The 12,551-nt window shown below is 39.0% G+C and overlaps 1 long non-coding RNA gene across 1 annotated transcript; it reads left to right on the top strand.

The window, feature by feature from the left end:
* Window positions 1–5,474: 5,474 nt before the first annotated feature.
* On the top strand, window positions 5,475–11,163 carry LOC119727185. Its single transcript, XR_005270919.1, has 2 exons — window positions 5,475–6,428; window positions 6,926–11,163. It is a non-coding gene; the product is annotated as an uncharacterized LOC119727185 (long non-coding RNA).
* Window positions 11,164–12,551: the final 1,388 nt, after the last annotated feature.

The raw sequence follows: 12,551 nt of genomic DNA, 5'->3' as shown, positions 1-12,551 counted from the left end.
TGTTAATCCAAAAAAGGAGGAAAACTGGGGGGGGGGGGGGGGGGGTATGCAGACAATTCCATAGTTTGAATCAACCTCGCAATAGAATGCCTGATATTTAGCTATTTTGCAACCTTCGGATTGGTTTCAAATAATGCTCTGATGACATCGAACAAAGTGTAGAATCCAATGGGAAAACCTTGAAACGTTTGCTCTGTAAGATTTTTAGGCCCAATGTTTAAGTTCGAAATTACGGTGGACTTGAATTAAAATCACATCGTTCATTGTCTGAAAGTTTCATATGACATAGCAACCCACGTGATCCACACCTTCCATGATACATTCCATGATTTTGCGTTCACAAAATATAGCAGTCGACAGCATCGGTGTTGAAAAAATGGTCGTTCCTATCGGACTCAATGTTTCCGTTATTTAAACCCCGTTCAGTCCTAATAGATTTAAATTAGCGACAAAGATGACATGTACAAAAGTACATCTTCAATAATAGTAATGTTGGATGTCGTTTTCCTCTTCATGACGGCTCAATTAAAACTATTTGGATTGTAAAGTGACGAGAATCTTGGTGGCTGTTAGGAATTTCAAATAAAAGTGTACAGATAACATGTTCTTTTTTCATCATATTTATTTTTAGCGTGATAAACCTTGTCATGTCATGGATCAGTTGGATCCCCCTTCCTCGGTTTATGGCCTGAGCTTCGAAAATTGCAAGGCCATTTAATGCTTAAAGTTAAAAAAAATATCCATTGGCTACATAACTGTGGGCCGATACTGTAATCTGATTCTCTTTAGAGACCAGTTAAAATCATTAACCAAGCCCCTGAAGCAAAAGCTGGAAAGAAACAGGACCAAGTTTTGAAAAACACCTCATGGCCACCTTTCGCGCTCTGAAAATTTAAATGATAAAAAATGTTTTTGGTAAATCTGCATAGTTTTGCATATGTTGTCTTCGTCAAGTCGGTTTGGAATGATCAATGTTGACTTAGTACGTGAAGGGCAATCAGCATGGGGCTGCAGCGAACCTTTAAGCTTTAATCAAGGCTACCACCGCTGCGCGCGCCGCGCTGAAAGATTTGAATTTCTCAATTCCACGTGTTTCCCTGGTACACATCAACCTCTTGGTAATATGTGCACTGTTCCCGCCAGGTACCGGCCGATTTTTCATTCGGTCGGCCGGCCATGTTTAATATTTCGCCTGTGAATGTCGACACGTTTGGTCTTTGAATTTGGGACTGGATTTAACGCCGTAAATTACTGTTATGAGTCTTAAAATTACAATAATTTGGTGAATTAAGGGTCCGCCAACTTGGTGAGTGTAGAAGTAAAACCTTATTTGAAACTGTTTTTGCCAATAATTATGATGCACAAATTCGAGCGATTTACAGTGCAGGGCGCCACCCTACATGCCTAGCCACATAAATGTGGCCAATTTACTAGACTACCTCCGTAAATAAAGACCACACTTCTACCATGTACAACTACAAATACATGTCGAACTTTGACGAATTCTGATTTTCACACATAGGGTTAGTATGTAGTTTATTTTTCTATCTACTTTTCGTGAAATTTCATGTTGAAATTTTGACACGCAAATGTGTGCAAACGAATTTGGCAGATTTTTTATAAATCTGACAGATTTATGAATTGCATTTAGCAGAATTTGGTCATGACCTTACTGTCACCCTGTCCGTATATAATCAGTCACAGAGCCACATACGGCCTGTGAGCGGAGCGTCCCATTGCTAGGGGAGCCGACAATTAAACAAAGATCAAATTATTTTGTCAGCAGAAAATCAACCCAGCTATAGAATGACTGCTAAATAGCACAACATCGTTCAATTCGGTACCTTCAAGTTCAGAGGTCGATCTAGTTATCCAAAAATCATGGTAATTTGTCAAAGAATGCAGACGGTTTTGAGCAAGCATAGCGTCGCTGATATGTTTCCCGGCCACCCTAATATTAGTCAAGAGGCCAAAGGGGTCAGGCAACCAAACAAGAGCTTTAATCATCTACTGATGTAGCCCCATAAATGTGGCCTATTTACTGGACTGCCTCCGTAAACATAGGCCACACATCCACATGTACAAAAAACGTGTCGACTTTGCCAAATTTTGATTTTCACATTTAGGCTTACTTTTTACGTTTTTTTTGCTTTAGAAGCATTCTCACCCTCTACATGTATATAGGCTAATCAGAAAGTGCTGCCTTTTTCAGATGTCCATTTTTCGTGAAATTTCCAGATACATTTGCACACGTTTGCGTATCAAAATTTCAACATGAAATTTCACAAAAATTAAACATCTGAAAAAGGCAGCACTTTCTGATTAGCCTATATAGAGGGTAAGAATGCTTCTAAAGCAAAAAAAATCTACAAAGTAAGCCTAAATGTGAAAATCAAAATTTGGCAAAGTCGACACGTTTTTTGTACATGTGGATGTGTGGCCTATGTTTACGGAGGCAGTCCAGTAAATAGGCCACATTTATGGGGCTACTACTGATGGTGCGTCAACTTTGCCAAAGCGCACCGCGGCTGTTGCCTGTCTTTCCAAAATCGTTGGCGCTCTGTGAAGTTCCCGGATGCAATATGCGACCGCGGATGAAGAGCGCACACAAGAGGGCGCGCTTCACTGCAGAGGGCTTCAAAGATTTTGAAAAGACAGGTTACAGCCTGGACAAAGAGACGATCCAACAAGAAACAAATAACCCCACCGACAAAAAAAATATTGGTAATCCTTACTTTTAGGACACCTCTATTTTTTACGAGTTCTGTTCAAAACTGACTTTTGCAGATGTCTGTCCAGTACCAAAGTGACTTTTGCAGGCTAAAGCAGTCTTTAGAAGTCAAGAAGGTGTCATTGCCAATTGTTCAGATGTGCCAAGAAGTATCAGAATGTCAATTTTGAGTGTCATTTAGTCAACTGTTTTGGTGAGTCATTCCCTTCCTATTAAAGGAACGGGGTCCTAAAAGTAAGGATTACCAAAATATTAAAAAAAACACACACAACCTCAGAAAGGAAACAGACAAGATGGATCTTTTCATCCCTTTTTTCGGGTCAAATTTAAAAACAGTCCACCAAAACTGACAACTTGTAACGATAGCTAGTGTGCATGCTGCTATCTGTCGGTACTTTCATTGCAGGGTTCACACCATCTCATAAGAATAGACACAATGTACCACAATACAATGTAATACAATGAGTACAAGTGCTAATCATATGTTTGATTTCTCTATAATCTTGATACCAGATGTGATACCAGGTTGGGTGTCTGAGTGCAGCTATCTGTCAGTACATTCATCACTGGGTTCACACCATCCCATAAGAATAGACACCATATAAAACAATGTAGAACAAGTGCTAATGTTTGATTTTGATCATTTTCTGATCTTGATACCAGGTTGGCTGTCTGAGTGCAGCTGTCTGTCCGCACATTCATCGCTGGGTTCAGATCATCCCGGGCCCAGCCGGGAGGTGCCGATGTCTGCTCTTCATCTGCCCAAGGAGTCCTGGAAACAGTTGGCGGATCTTGTGCATTTCAACCACAAAACAGTATGTACTTTTTCTCACTGAAATCTTTTTTTTCTGGAGTTCCGAATATTGGACTGAATGATGTTGGGTTTGGCTGGGTTAGGCTTGTTTTAGTCATGATTAAACACTACCGGCGTAATTGATGATAAAAATTAAGTTTTTTACAAGAACTGTGTATGTAGGCATATCTCAGTTTGCTACACCTCTATTTGACAGCTGAACGTCACTTAGAATTTTTTAAATAACGTGAAATTTATCGATTTGAATTTTTTATTCCTCCCTTTTATCAATCCTCCAAACGTATTCTTTGATCCATCCTCAAGTGTCCCATTTTTGTGATGGATTTGATTCAAAGAATAGACAGTCAAACTTTGGCATCTACTGTAATTGGTACAAAATGGATTTCAAGGATTTCAACTAAATGCGCTTACTCTTACATCAAATTGAAATGCAATTTGAATTATGCTTTTTTATTTACTGCTTACTGCTAAGGCCAAAAAAAATACTTGGTCTCTGGGCAGGCCAAAGTTCCGGAATTGATGCGGCGACGCGTTGTTTTTTTTCAAGCTTGGATTGTACAGACAAGGTGGGGTACTATTTTGCTTTTTTTGGTGTCATGTACATTGGTGTCCTCCATAATTTGCCTTGGTGCCCTCGATCATTTGCCTTGGTGCAATTTCCCATTCCTTGGTGCTCTTTGGTAAAAAAAATTGAGGAAGTGCGGCAATAGAGGGCGCTGTTGGAGCTACCGTGGAACATTTTGGGAAAAAAAAGGTTGACGCGCATCATTAAAATCGACGCGCGCGCTGACCAGAGACCGACTTATTTTTTTTTTTGGCCTAAGGCCAAAATCAGAAGAAAAAAAAATGACATAGGTCTGGATTAATATTTTACAATTCATAATTTCCACACCCCCTAATTATGACTGGTCTCCTGCCCCCAAAAGAGGGAGTTTGCTTCGTATGTTGTGGTTTTCAGGTAATTTGAATGTTTTTTTTTTTTAGCTATTACTGCAAGAAGTCTTGATAAATGACTCTGTGTTTTGTGCTTACTTTGCCGTTTCCCATCGAAAACCCCGGCAAGATTACCGTATGCGAAGTTCACTAATTTTCCTCTGTATTGACTAACAAGCCCCCAGATAGCAATTTCATGTCATCAAAGTCAATTTGAGCAGTGAGAAAATACAAGCATTTTCTTAGAAAACACTTAGAATTGTTCAGTCCACTCTCATAGGGTTTGTACACAGAGTGTTGAGTGAACTTCGTATATGGAAATCTTTCCAAAACCCCACCCACCAAAAGGTAGGGGAAAATGGCTATTCATTGTGTACTCTTGATTTATACCACAAGCCAACTGACTGTTGGTAGGCCTACAGTGACTTTTAGGTAGTACCCAATTGCTTGAGTTTATGGACCTTCAATTTGCTGAGTTGCATCTCACCTGTGAAACGCTGGAGCTAGTCATTGCACTGCAGCCACAGTTGAGACAAGACTTTCCCTTACTCCCCTTGGTGATTCCTGACTGGCTCATCACCGTACATTCCCTCCCATACCTCCTCCCTTCCTTCCCCATCCCCCTTCCCCACCTTCCATCCCCTCTTCCCCATCCTCCATCCCTTGTCTATCATCATATGCACGCACTAGTTCATTTCTATCCTTCCTCCATCCTCTCACCTACTCTTTTCTTCTGTCACTCGCACGCACATTTCATTTTTATCTACCTTTCCTATTCCCTGTTTCTCTTTCCCTCTTCCTTCCCCCTCCGTCACTCGCACGCACCGTTTTTCATCTGCCTTTCGTTGTTTCCTTCCTCTCCACCCCTAATCTTTTCTTTTGTCACTTGCACGCACCGTTTCATATTTACCTTTCCTCCTCCCTGCTTCCTCTCTTTCCCACCCCTTCCATCTCTAGCACGCACCATCTAATTTCTGCTTGCTCCCCCCCCCCCTCTTCTGCTTTCACTAACATGGGATCATGACAGCTACCTTCCCGGTGGTGATCCTGTTAAGGGAAGCTTTCCTGCTAAAGGGAAATTTCCTGAACTAAAGCTGTCAAATAGGGGATGCTAGTACACTGGATCATTTTGAACAGTTATCACCTTTAATCTCCATTAAGTCTTTATAATGGAGATCGATGGTGATAATTTCATGTTGCGTTATGCAATTTCGTATAGAAACAAAAGAAAGTTCCAAATTTGAAATACACTTGATAAATGTTTAGCTTGTGCCATTTCACACAGAAAATGTAAGGAAATTTTGTTATTGACTTTTTTTCTGAAAATTTCACTTAGTGTGTGCATACTCTAGTTTTGCATACTTTATTCCCAAGTTAAGTCTATTTCGCCATTAATTTTGCCAAAAAAAAATTGCTTCAAAGTGTCCAGCTGGCATCTGGCTGAATATTGATTTACAAGGTCCAAATGACAAGGAAATGCAAAAACATTTTGTGTGGACCTTTATGCACAGTCCAACTCCAAATTGCAGTTTGACACTCGGACCTCAATCACTTCTTGTCATCACTCTTCAACGATTCGGCAATTCATCGTGGGCCAGGACCAGCGAAGTGCTTGGAGTTGACGAGTCTGGTGAGAATGAGACGGCTCTTTTGGAAATCATCCTCCATGATTGACAGTGACATCCATGACCACCACGTTCACTGCGCTCAAGTTTTACATGCACGGGAAATCCAGTGAACTGAGATTTGACTGGTTTTTACTTACGATTTGTGAGGCCACTGCTTGAACTTCTACAGTGGCAGTCTGCAGTACTTCTACTCTGGTACTCGGTAGAATCCACAAGACTGGATGTAACATTGAGGGACTTCTTGACCATGAGCGGTGCAGGAGGTGCATACAACCTGCAAGTACTTTGGCACTTCATGTGAACAACGCCATAGCTACTGTGGGTGAGTGAAGCCTAATACCTATATTGATAGCCTGAATGCCTCTGGCCGTACACTATGGAAACAGGTCAAGTCCTACACATACCAACTTGTATGTGGCTAACTCTTACATGGACCAACTGGTACACAGAACAACTGGTACGCGAGCCAACTTGTTCGCGGGCTGCAATGAGCCAATTTAAATGAATTGAACGATACCGTTTCCAGATTGGACGGCGTCAGAAATTGTCGGCCACATCTAATTTTATCAGCAATGAATAGTTTTCATTTAAAACATTTCTGGAATCCCAAAGTGATCCGCTCATGAGATTCGGGCATGCACATCAGAAGTATCACAAAAAGAGGAAACTCCAATCTTTCCAAGACTTTGTACGGTGTTTTGAAATTTTTATTTTTATTGTACACTACTAATATTTTAAATATTTTCATTGACTGCATAGAATCAAAAGTGAAATAAACAAATTAGGGTTTAACTTATTTTTTTTTAAATCTGTCCTCAGAAGAGACTGACCCTTTCAAACATTACTGAGGCTGGATTGGACCAGACCAGTGCCTAGACTAGGCAGGACAGGCTGGATGACCATCACCATGGTGAATGGGATGACCTTAAGGGTGAGTCAAACCAAGAATGCAATCTGCTCCATCAAAACTTTTCATATGGTGTGCCAAACAACTTGAAATTTCAAACTTGAAATTCAAATTTCATAGATCAAATACTGGCATAAGACCCAGGTGTGAAGAAGATGAATTGAAGATAACTTTAAGCATCAGACCGCAGTGTCTTGACAGCATGCCTAACAGTGAGCGATTTATGTGAGAGGACAAATGAGAAAAGAACTCCTCAAAAATGGTCACTGTCTAATTATAAAGAATTGATCAATGAAGAGTGGACTGTTGAAAAGAAATAAGAATAAATTGGATTTGCTATTAATTATTGCTTTTGTAATGGTTAATGATAGAAAGCAGGAGAAAATGTGGCATTGAGATGCAACATTTGTTCTCACTGTCACTCAGTTTGTTGCACCAGTTTTTGATGGAGCAGGTTTTAATGTTTATTTCAAAGTGAAAAATAATCTGATACTTAGAACCACATGTAGTTGCTCTGCCCCTGCTCGTAAATAACACTCAATTTTTCTCCCAAGTTTAAAAAAAAAAAAAATTCATTTTAATTGGAAAACAAGTTTCTTTGCTTGTCCTTTTGTGCATTATGTTATGACATATTTTGCTGAATAGCCTACTGATCTGTAACGCAGCAGTATTGCTTATGGCACAAAGGGTACTAGGTTGTTGAACGTGCCATTGCATCACATCAACAACAAATTCTTCTTAAAATATCCCCACAAGATTTGCCTGAATTATTGTCAGGCTGCAAATACATGCAAGTCCAAAGTTCCACAGTAAATATTCTATAACTAAACTGATTTTTCGTTTGACGGCTCATTAAAAAGTAATCAACTTGTGTATTGCTAGAAAAATAGCATATTAAAAACAAAAATTTATTTTGGGGGGTTTCAACTCGAAAACAGCACGGGGGAGAGCAACTATTTCCCATTATTGTACTGTTTAGCTGCTTACACTGTACTTTGTCTTTTACATGGTAATAGTACACACATTCCTCATTCTGTTGGATGCAATGTTCTGAAGATTTTTTTTCAAATGCGTATTACTTTGCCCTATATTAAAGCTGGCCACAATAAATTTAAGTCCTTTGATGAGATAGTTAACAGATAACAGAATCTAAAATTTATCTTGTGTTGCGCCAGTGGAAATTACATTTGTTTTGAACTTGGGCATCGCCAGGATGGGGCCCCAAAAAAGGGGGAAAATGAAGGGAAAAAAAAGAAGACAAGGTGCAAAGTCATATTGCTTTTATAGTCTTATGCACATTTAACAACATAGGCGTCTGCAGGACTGTCAATGGGGTTCGGTGGGCAAATGGTCCCTCCCCCCCCCACAACCCTCGAAAAAATGATAAATTGAGAATATGCTGGAGAAAGTACAAGGATTTTTGGAAATAATGTGCATTGCCCCCTCTAGAATAAAATCCTGGCAACGCCCATGGTTTTGAATACATCAGCAATTTTGCTGTCATTAAAACTGTCAACAAATGATAAATAAGAGGCTTGTATAGAAATATTTCACATATTCCATGAACGTTTGTGAAATCTCTGAGAGGGACATTTTATACTGTTATGGGAAATGCATGTTTTCTCGTGTCTGCCACTTTGATAAGGTGTTTATTCGCAAGCAAAATAAATGATGATCAAAATGCTGAGCAATTTAAGAGTAGGCTCTGCTGTTATACAAGCAGTGTGTAGGTGCCAGTTGGGTTCATGACCTTATGATCTCCATTCCAATCTGTTGCTGACCATTCCTCTGTGCTTCCTTGCACTTGATAAAATAGGACTGCTTCTCAATATTTTGCAGCCGTAAATATCTTTTAATTTCCTGAAAAAAAGGAATTTCCTTTCTCCAAGTTTGGCCCACACTTCATAGAGCTAGTTACTCTAGCTTTTATGTTTAGTCTGAGTGAATCTTACTTATTCTTCATCTGTCATGGTTTTCAACATTGCCATTCTGTAGTAAGTTCTTATCTTACTATACATTTGTTCTCAAATTTTACATCAAATATCTCCTTTGTATCGTCGGACATTTCACTGAAGGTGTTCAAAAGTTCTTTGTAAAGAAGGGTTTTTATTTTGGTGAACTCTCAGGGAAGACAACATGTACATTTGAAACGAAATACTGTAGTTTAAATTAAAGATAAAGGCAGGTCTCATTCTTTCAGGTCTTATCTCTGTCTATAGATTGAGGGAGTTCTCTCTTTTCATGTGGATCACAAATATACTGGAAAGATTAAAGACTATGGCATCACCTTGGAAAGTTAAACCTTGGTTGTAATGTCCTTATTTTGAACACCACAAAACTATAAAATTACTTGCAATTTTTTCAGCAAAAAAAATGTGTATATAGGTTTCTTTGAACACACAAAAACAAAATTGCCATTAGTACTTCCCATTTTTTTGGCGTGGAAATGATTGTTTCATTTCTTTACAGCCAACAATCTTCGAATTTAAATTCACCATCTGAAATGAATGGGGCATTACCGTTGATCTGAGAACTCCCGCAAGCATACATGTATAGATCTATTGGGGCGATCACGTTGATCATCATCATCATCTAGGTCATCGGTCATGTGCAAACTTAATCTTATCGATGAATATTGATGGCCGGTCACAATAAGGCAGTAGTATTCATGTCAGCTACTTGGGTAGCCACTCAAGCAGCCACCCCTGAGAGTCACCTCTCCCCTTCTCTTTGGACACCCAGTTCCATGGAACTCCTCTCTTATCAAACTCTTACATTACATCGACATGTTTTCTGACAGTTACTTTCACTTTCTGTTACTTTCAAGTGGGAATAGAAAACCCACAAACCAAAGAATTTTTCCTTGATCTGACAACATTTTCCACTCTTTGAATTATAAGGCCTTTGCCTTTTCTTTACTTCTGCTTAACAAGCTTTTCAATTGTGACATTTCAAACTTTATAATATCAAAGAAGCTACATTGAAGCTTTAGCCCCCCCTTTAGTCACTTCAATGAAGTACATTATACTTGCTTTTCTTAGTCTCTTCTGATACCAGTGAAACAGAACTTTTAAAAGCTACATTTTTCAGCTGGTTATTTCTTCGGGAGAAATCTCTTCCAATAACCAAGGCTGAGACAACCAGCTGATATCATGTAGTTCAGATTCCTCAGCTTCTCTATACACATTCATCTTCCTTTTTCCTGGGCTGTTCTGCATCAGTCACATTTTCTCATACCGTCATCTCTAGTCAAAGCTGGGGCCAAACCAAACTGGAGACTTTGTAATACTTGTATATAATATAGCAGCACCGTACTTTCAAATATCCTTTCTCAACCTGTATTGCCCCCTTTCCCACTCAGCTCCATAGGAAAAGCACCAAACCACCCCCAGAAAAAGGTACAAGTTTGCATTAGAGCATCAAGTGGATTGGGGGCTCAATTTTAGTCTTTTTTTTATCGTGAAGAATGCTTGACTGGCAATCAAAAAAAAAAGATTTTGTTTTTATTTTATGAATCATTTAAGTAATTCTCACTAGGAATGTTTTTCCAAAGTTAAAGGCAGAAGGACTTTTATGGCTTGTATGCCATCAACCAGATGACAAAAAAAGTGGATTAATGTGGATCAAACCTTGAAAACTGTCTGGTGTAACAAATAGAATTTTAATTGAAATTGGTGATTTTGTTCGTCGACTTGCGACAAAATGTTGAAGTTAAGTGCCAGGTTAAGATACCAGGGAGTGGAATTTTTTTTTTTCCTTTTACACTTTCATGCACATGCATAATAATTAATGTAAATTATCTTTTTTGTCATTCCTCAAATTGAGTGGAATTTGGTATTTTCTTAAAAACTGATATTTTTTCTCTAAATATTCCTAGATTCATTACGTGACTTTGTTTAGTCACCGATGAACATTCACAGATCAAAACATCTGGAAAAATTATGAATGTTTGTTCTTTCTATGCTAGGAAATGAGAATGAAAAGGGGACTAGATCTAGGCCTATTTCTATTCTTAAATTTTTTTTTACAAATTCTGTTCATGCATGAGTTTGATCCATGGGAAAAATAAAGGAAAACAAATCAAATTCCAGACATCGTTGTTCTTTAGAAATTAGCAAAATTTGTTGGTGTATGGGCAATCACTTTTTATAAAAAAAGCTGAAGACCAAAACCCTTGCTCAATTTTGGGTGTTTTGTTTTTGTACAGTTTTAAACGTTTTGTGAGCCCACCTTCCAACATGTTAAAATAACTCTAGAACAGATTGCCCCGTTATTAGGCCCAAAAAAAAAAGTCTCCGGTTTCTGGTATGCGCGCGCGTCGTCGTAGCCATGCGCGTCGGCAAAATGAAAAAGTTTTTTTTTTCAATGAAAGATGATGTCTCAAAACCGCCAAACTCACTGGTTTGACTGGAATCCTGCTGCTGCACAACGTGTTTTTAGATGGGGTTATGATCGAGAATAAGCTTTATGTGGCCTCTCTGGACTCCCATATATTTGCACTAAGTTTAGTCGGGCACCATTTGCAGTCATCAGCCGACATTTGAAGCAAAAAAGTCAGGTTAAAAAAAAAAAAAAGCCGCGTCGCCGCACCACTTTTTGGGCAAGCTCCATACCAGAAACCGGAGACTTTTTATTTTGGCCTTAGGGATGATTTTTAATTTTGTTTATTTAAAATGGATTAAGTTTTCATTGAGAATCCTCAATGATATGATGTATGTAGTCAGTTTATATTTATGTGAACTATTTAAAAACAATGAATCCTAGTTCTTGCCACAGTTTTTTCTGGTGTACATGTACCAGTCGTGACTTTTAAGCAAGTAAATGGTTCAAAATTAGTGGGTGTACCCTCCTAGCTATTTGGTGAACAGAGCAATACTGAGCAAAACTCTTTTAGGCCCTCAGTTTTCTCAGGACCAAACTCCCCTTTTACATTAGTGACTTTACGTGGAGTATCTTAACATTTCTTGCAAGTTTTGGACCATGTGCCATTTGTGTACAAATTGGATGTTGCGGACATGTGATTCCAACTTTCAGGAAACTGTTCTCTTCTGCACTGCATGATTATGTGATTGGTCTAATAGTGATGACACAAACTGTTTAACCCTCTTGCTGTTTGAACAGTCACAGACTGTTCCCCTGCCATGCCTTTTACTTAGGCTTATAGTCACCCAACAGTCAGATCATATTTCAAGTAAAAGCACTGTGCCTGATCAAATTCAGTCAACAGACAAAAGCAGGCAAGAAGTAGCCACAGCTGGCTTATCAGTCACCTACAGTCAAAGCATAGCTGTGTCAAGTGACATAAACAGTCACAGCCAGTCAAGCCTGCTTTGTGTAGGCTGGGAGCTGTTAACTGTTGAAAATAGTCACTTGATTGATTTTCACTGAAAGGACAACTTTACACAGAATGAGCAAAATAACATGCCATTGACCTATCGCCGTTTGCGAGTAAGCCACGCCCCTTAGACAACCCTATGGTGTTTTTGTACACTAAGTTTTGTTTGTCACAGATTTTGCGTGTTCTGCGTCCATTTGTAA

This window comes from Patiria miniata, unplaced genomic scaffold (assembly GCF_015706575.1).
Source record: "Patiria miniata isolate m_02_andy unplaced genomic scaffold, ASM1570657v1 HiC_scaffold_20, whole genome shotgun sequence".
NCBI classification, from domain to species: domain Eukaryota; kingdom Metazoa; phylum Echinodermata; class Asteroidea; order Valvatida; family Asterinidae; genus Patiria; species Patiria miniata.
The sequence above is the reverse complement of the archived record's forward strand: the minus strand, read 5'-3'. Positions and strand labels throughout refer to the sequence as shown.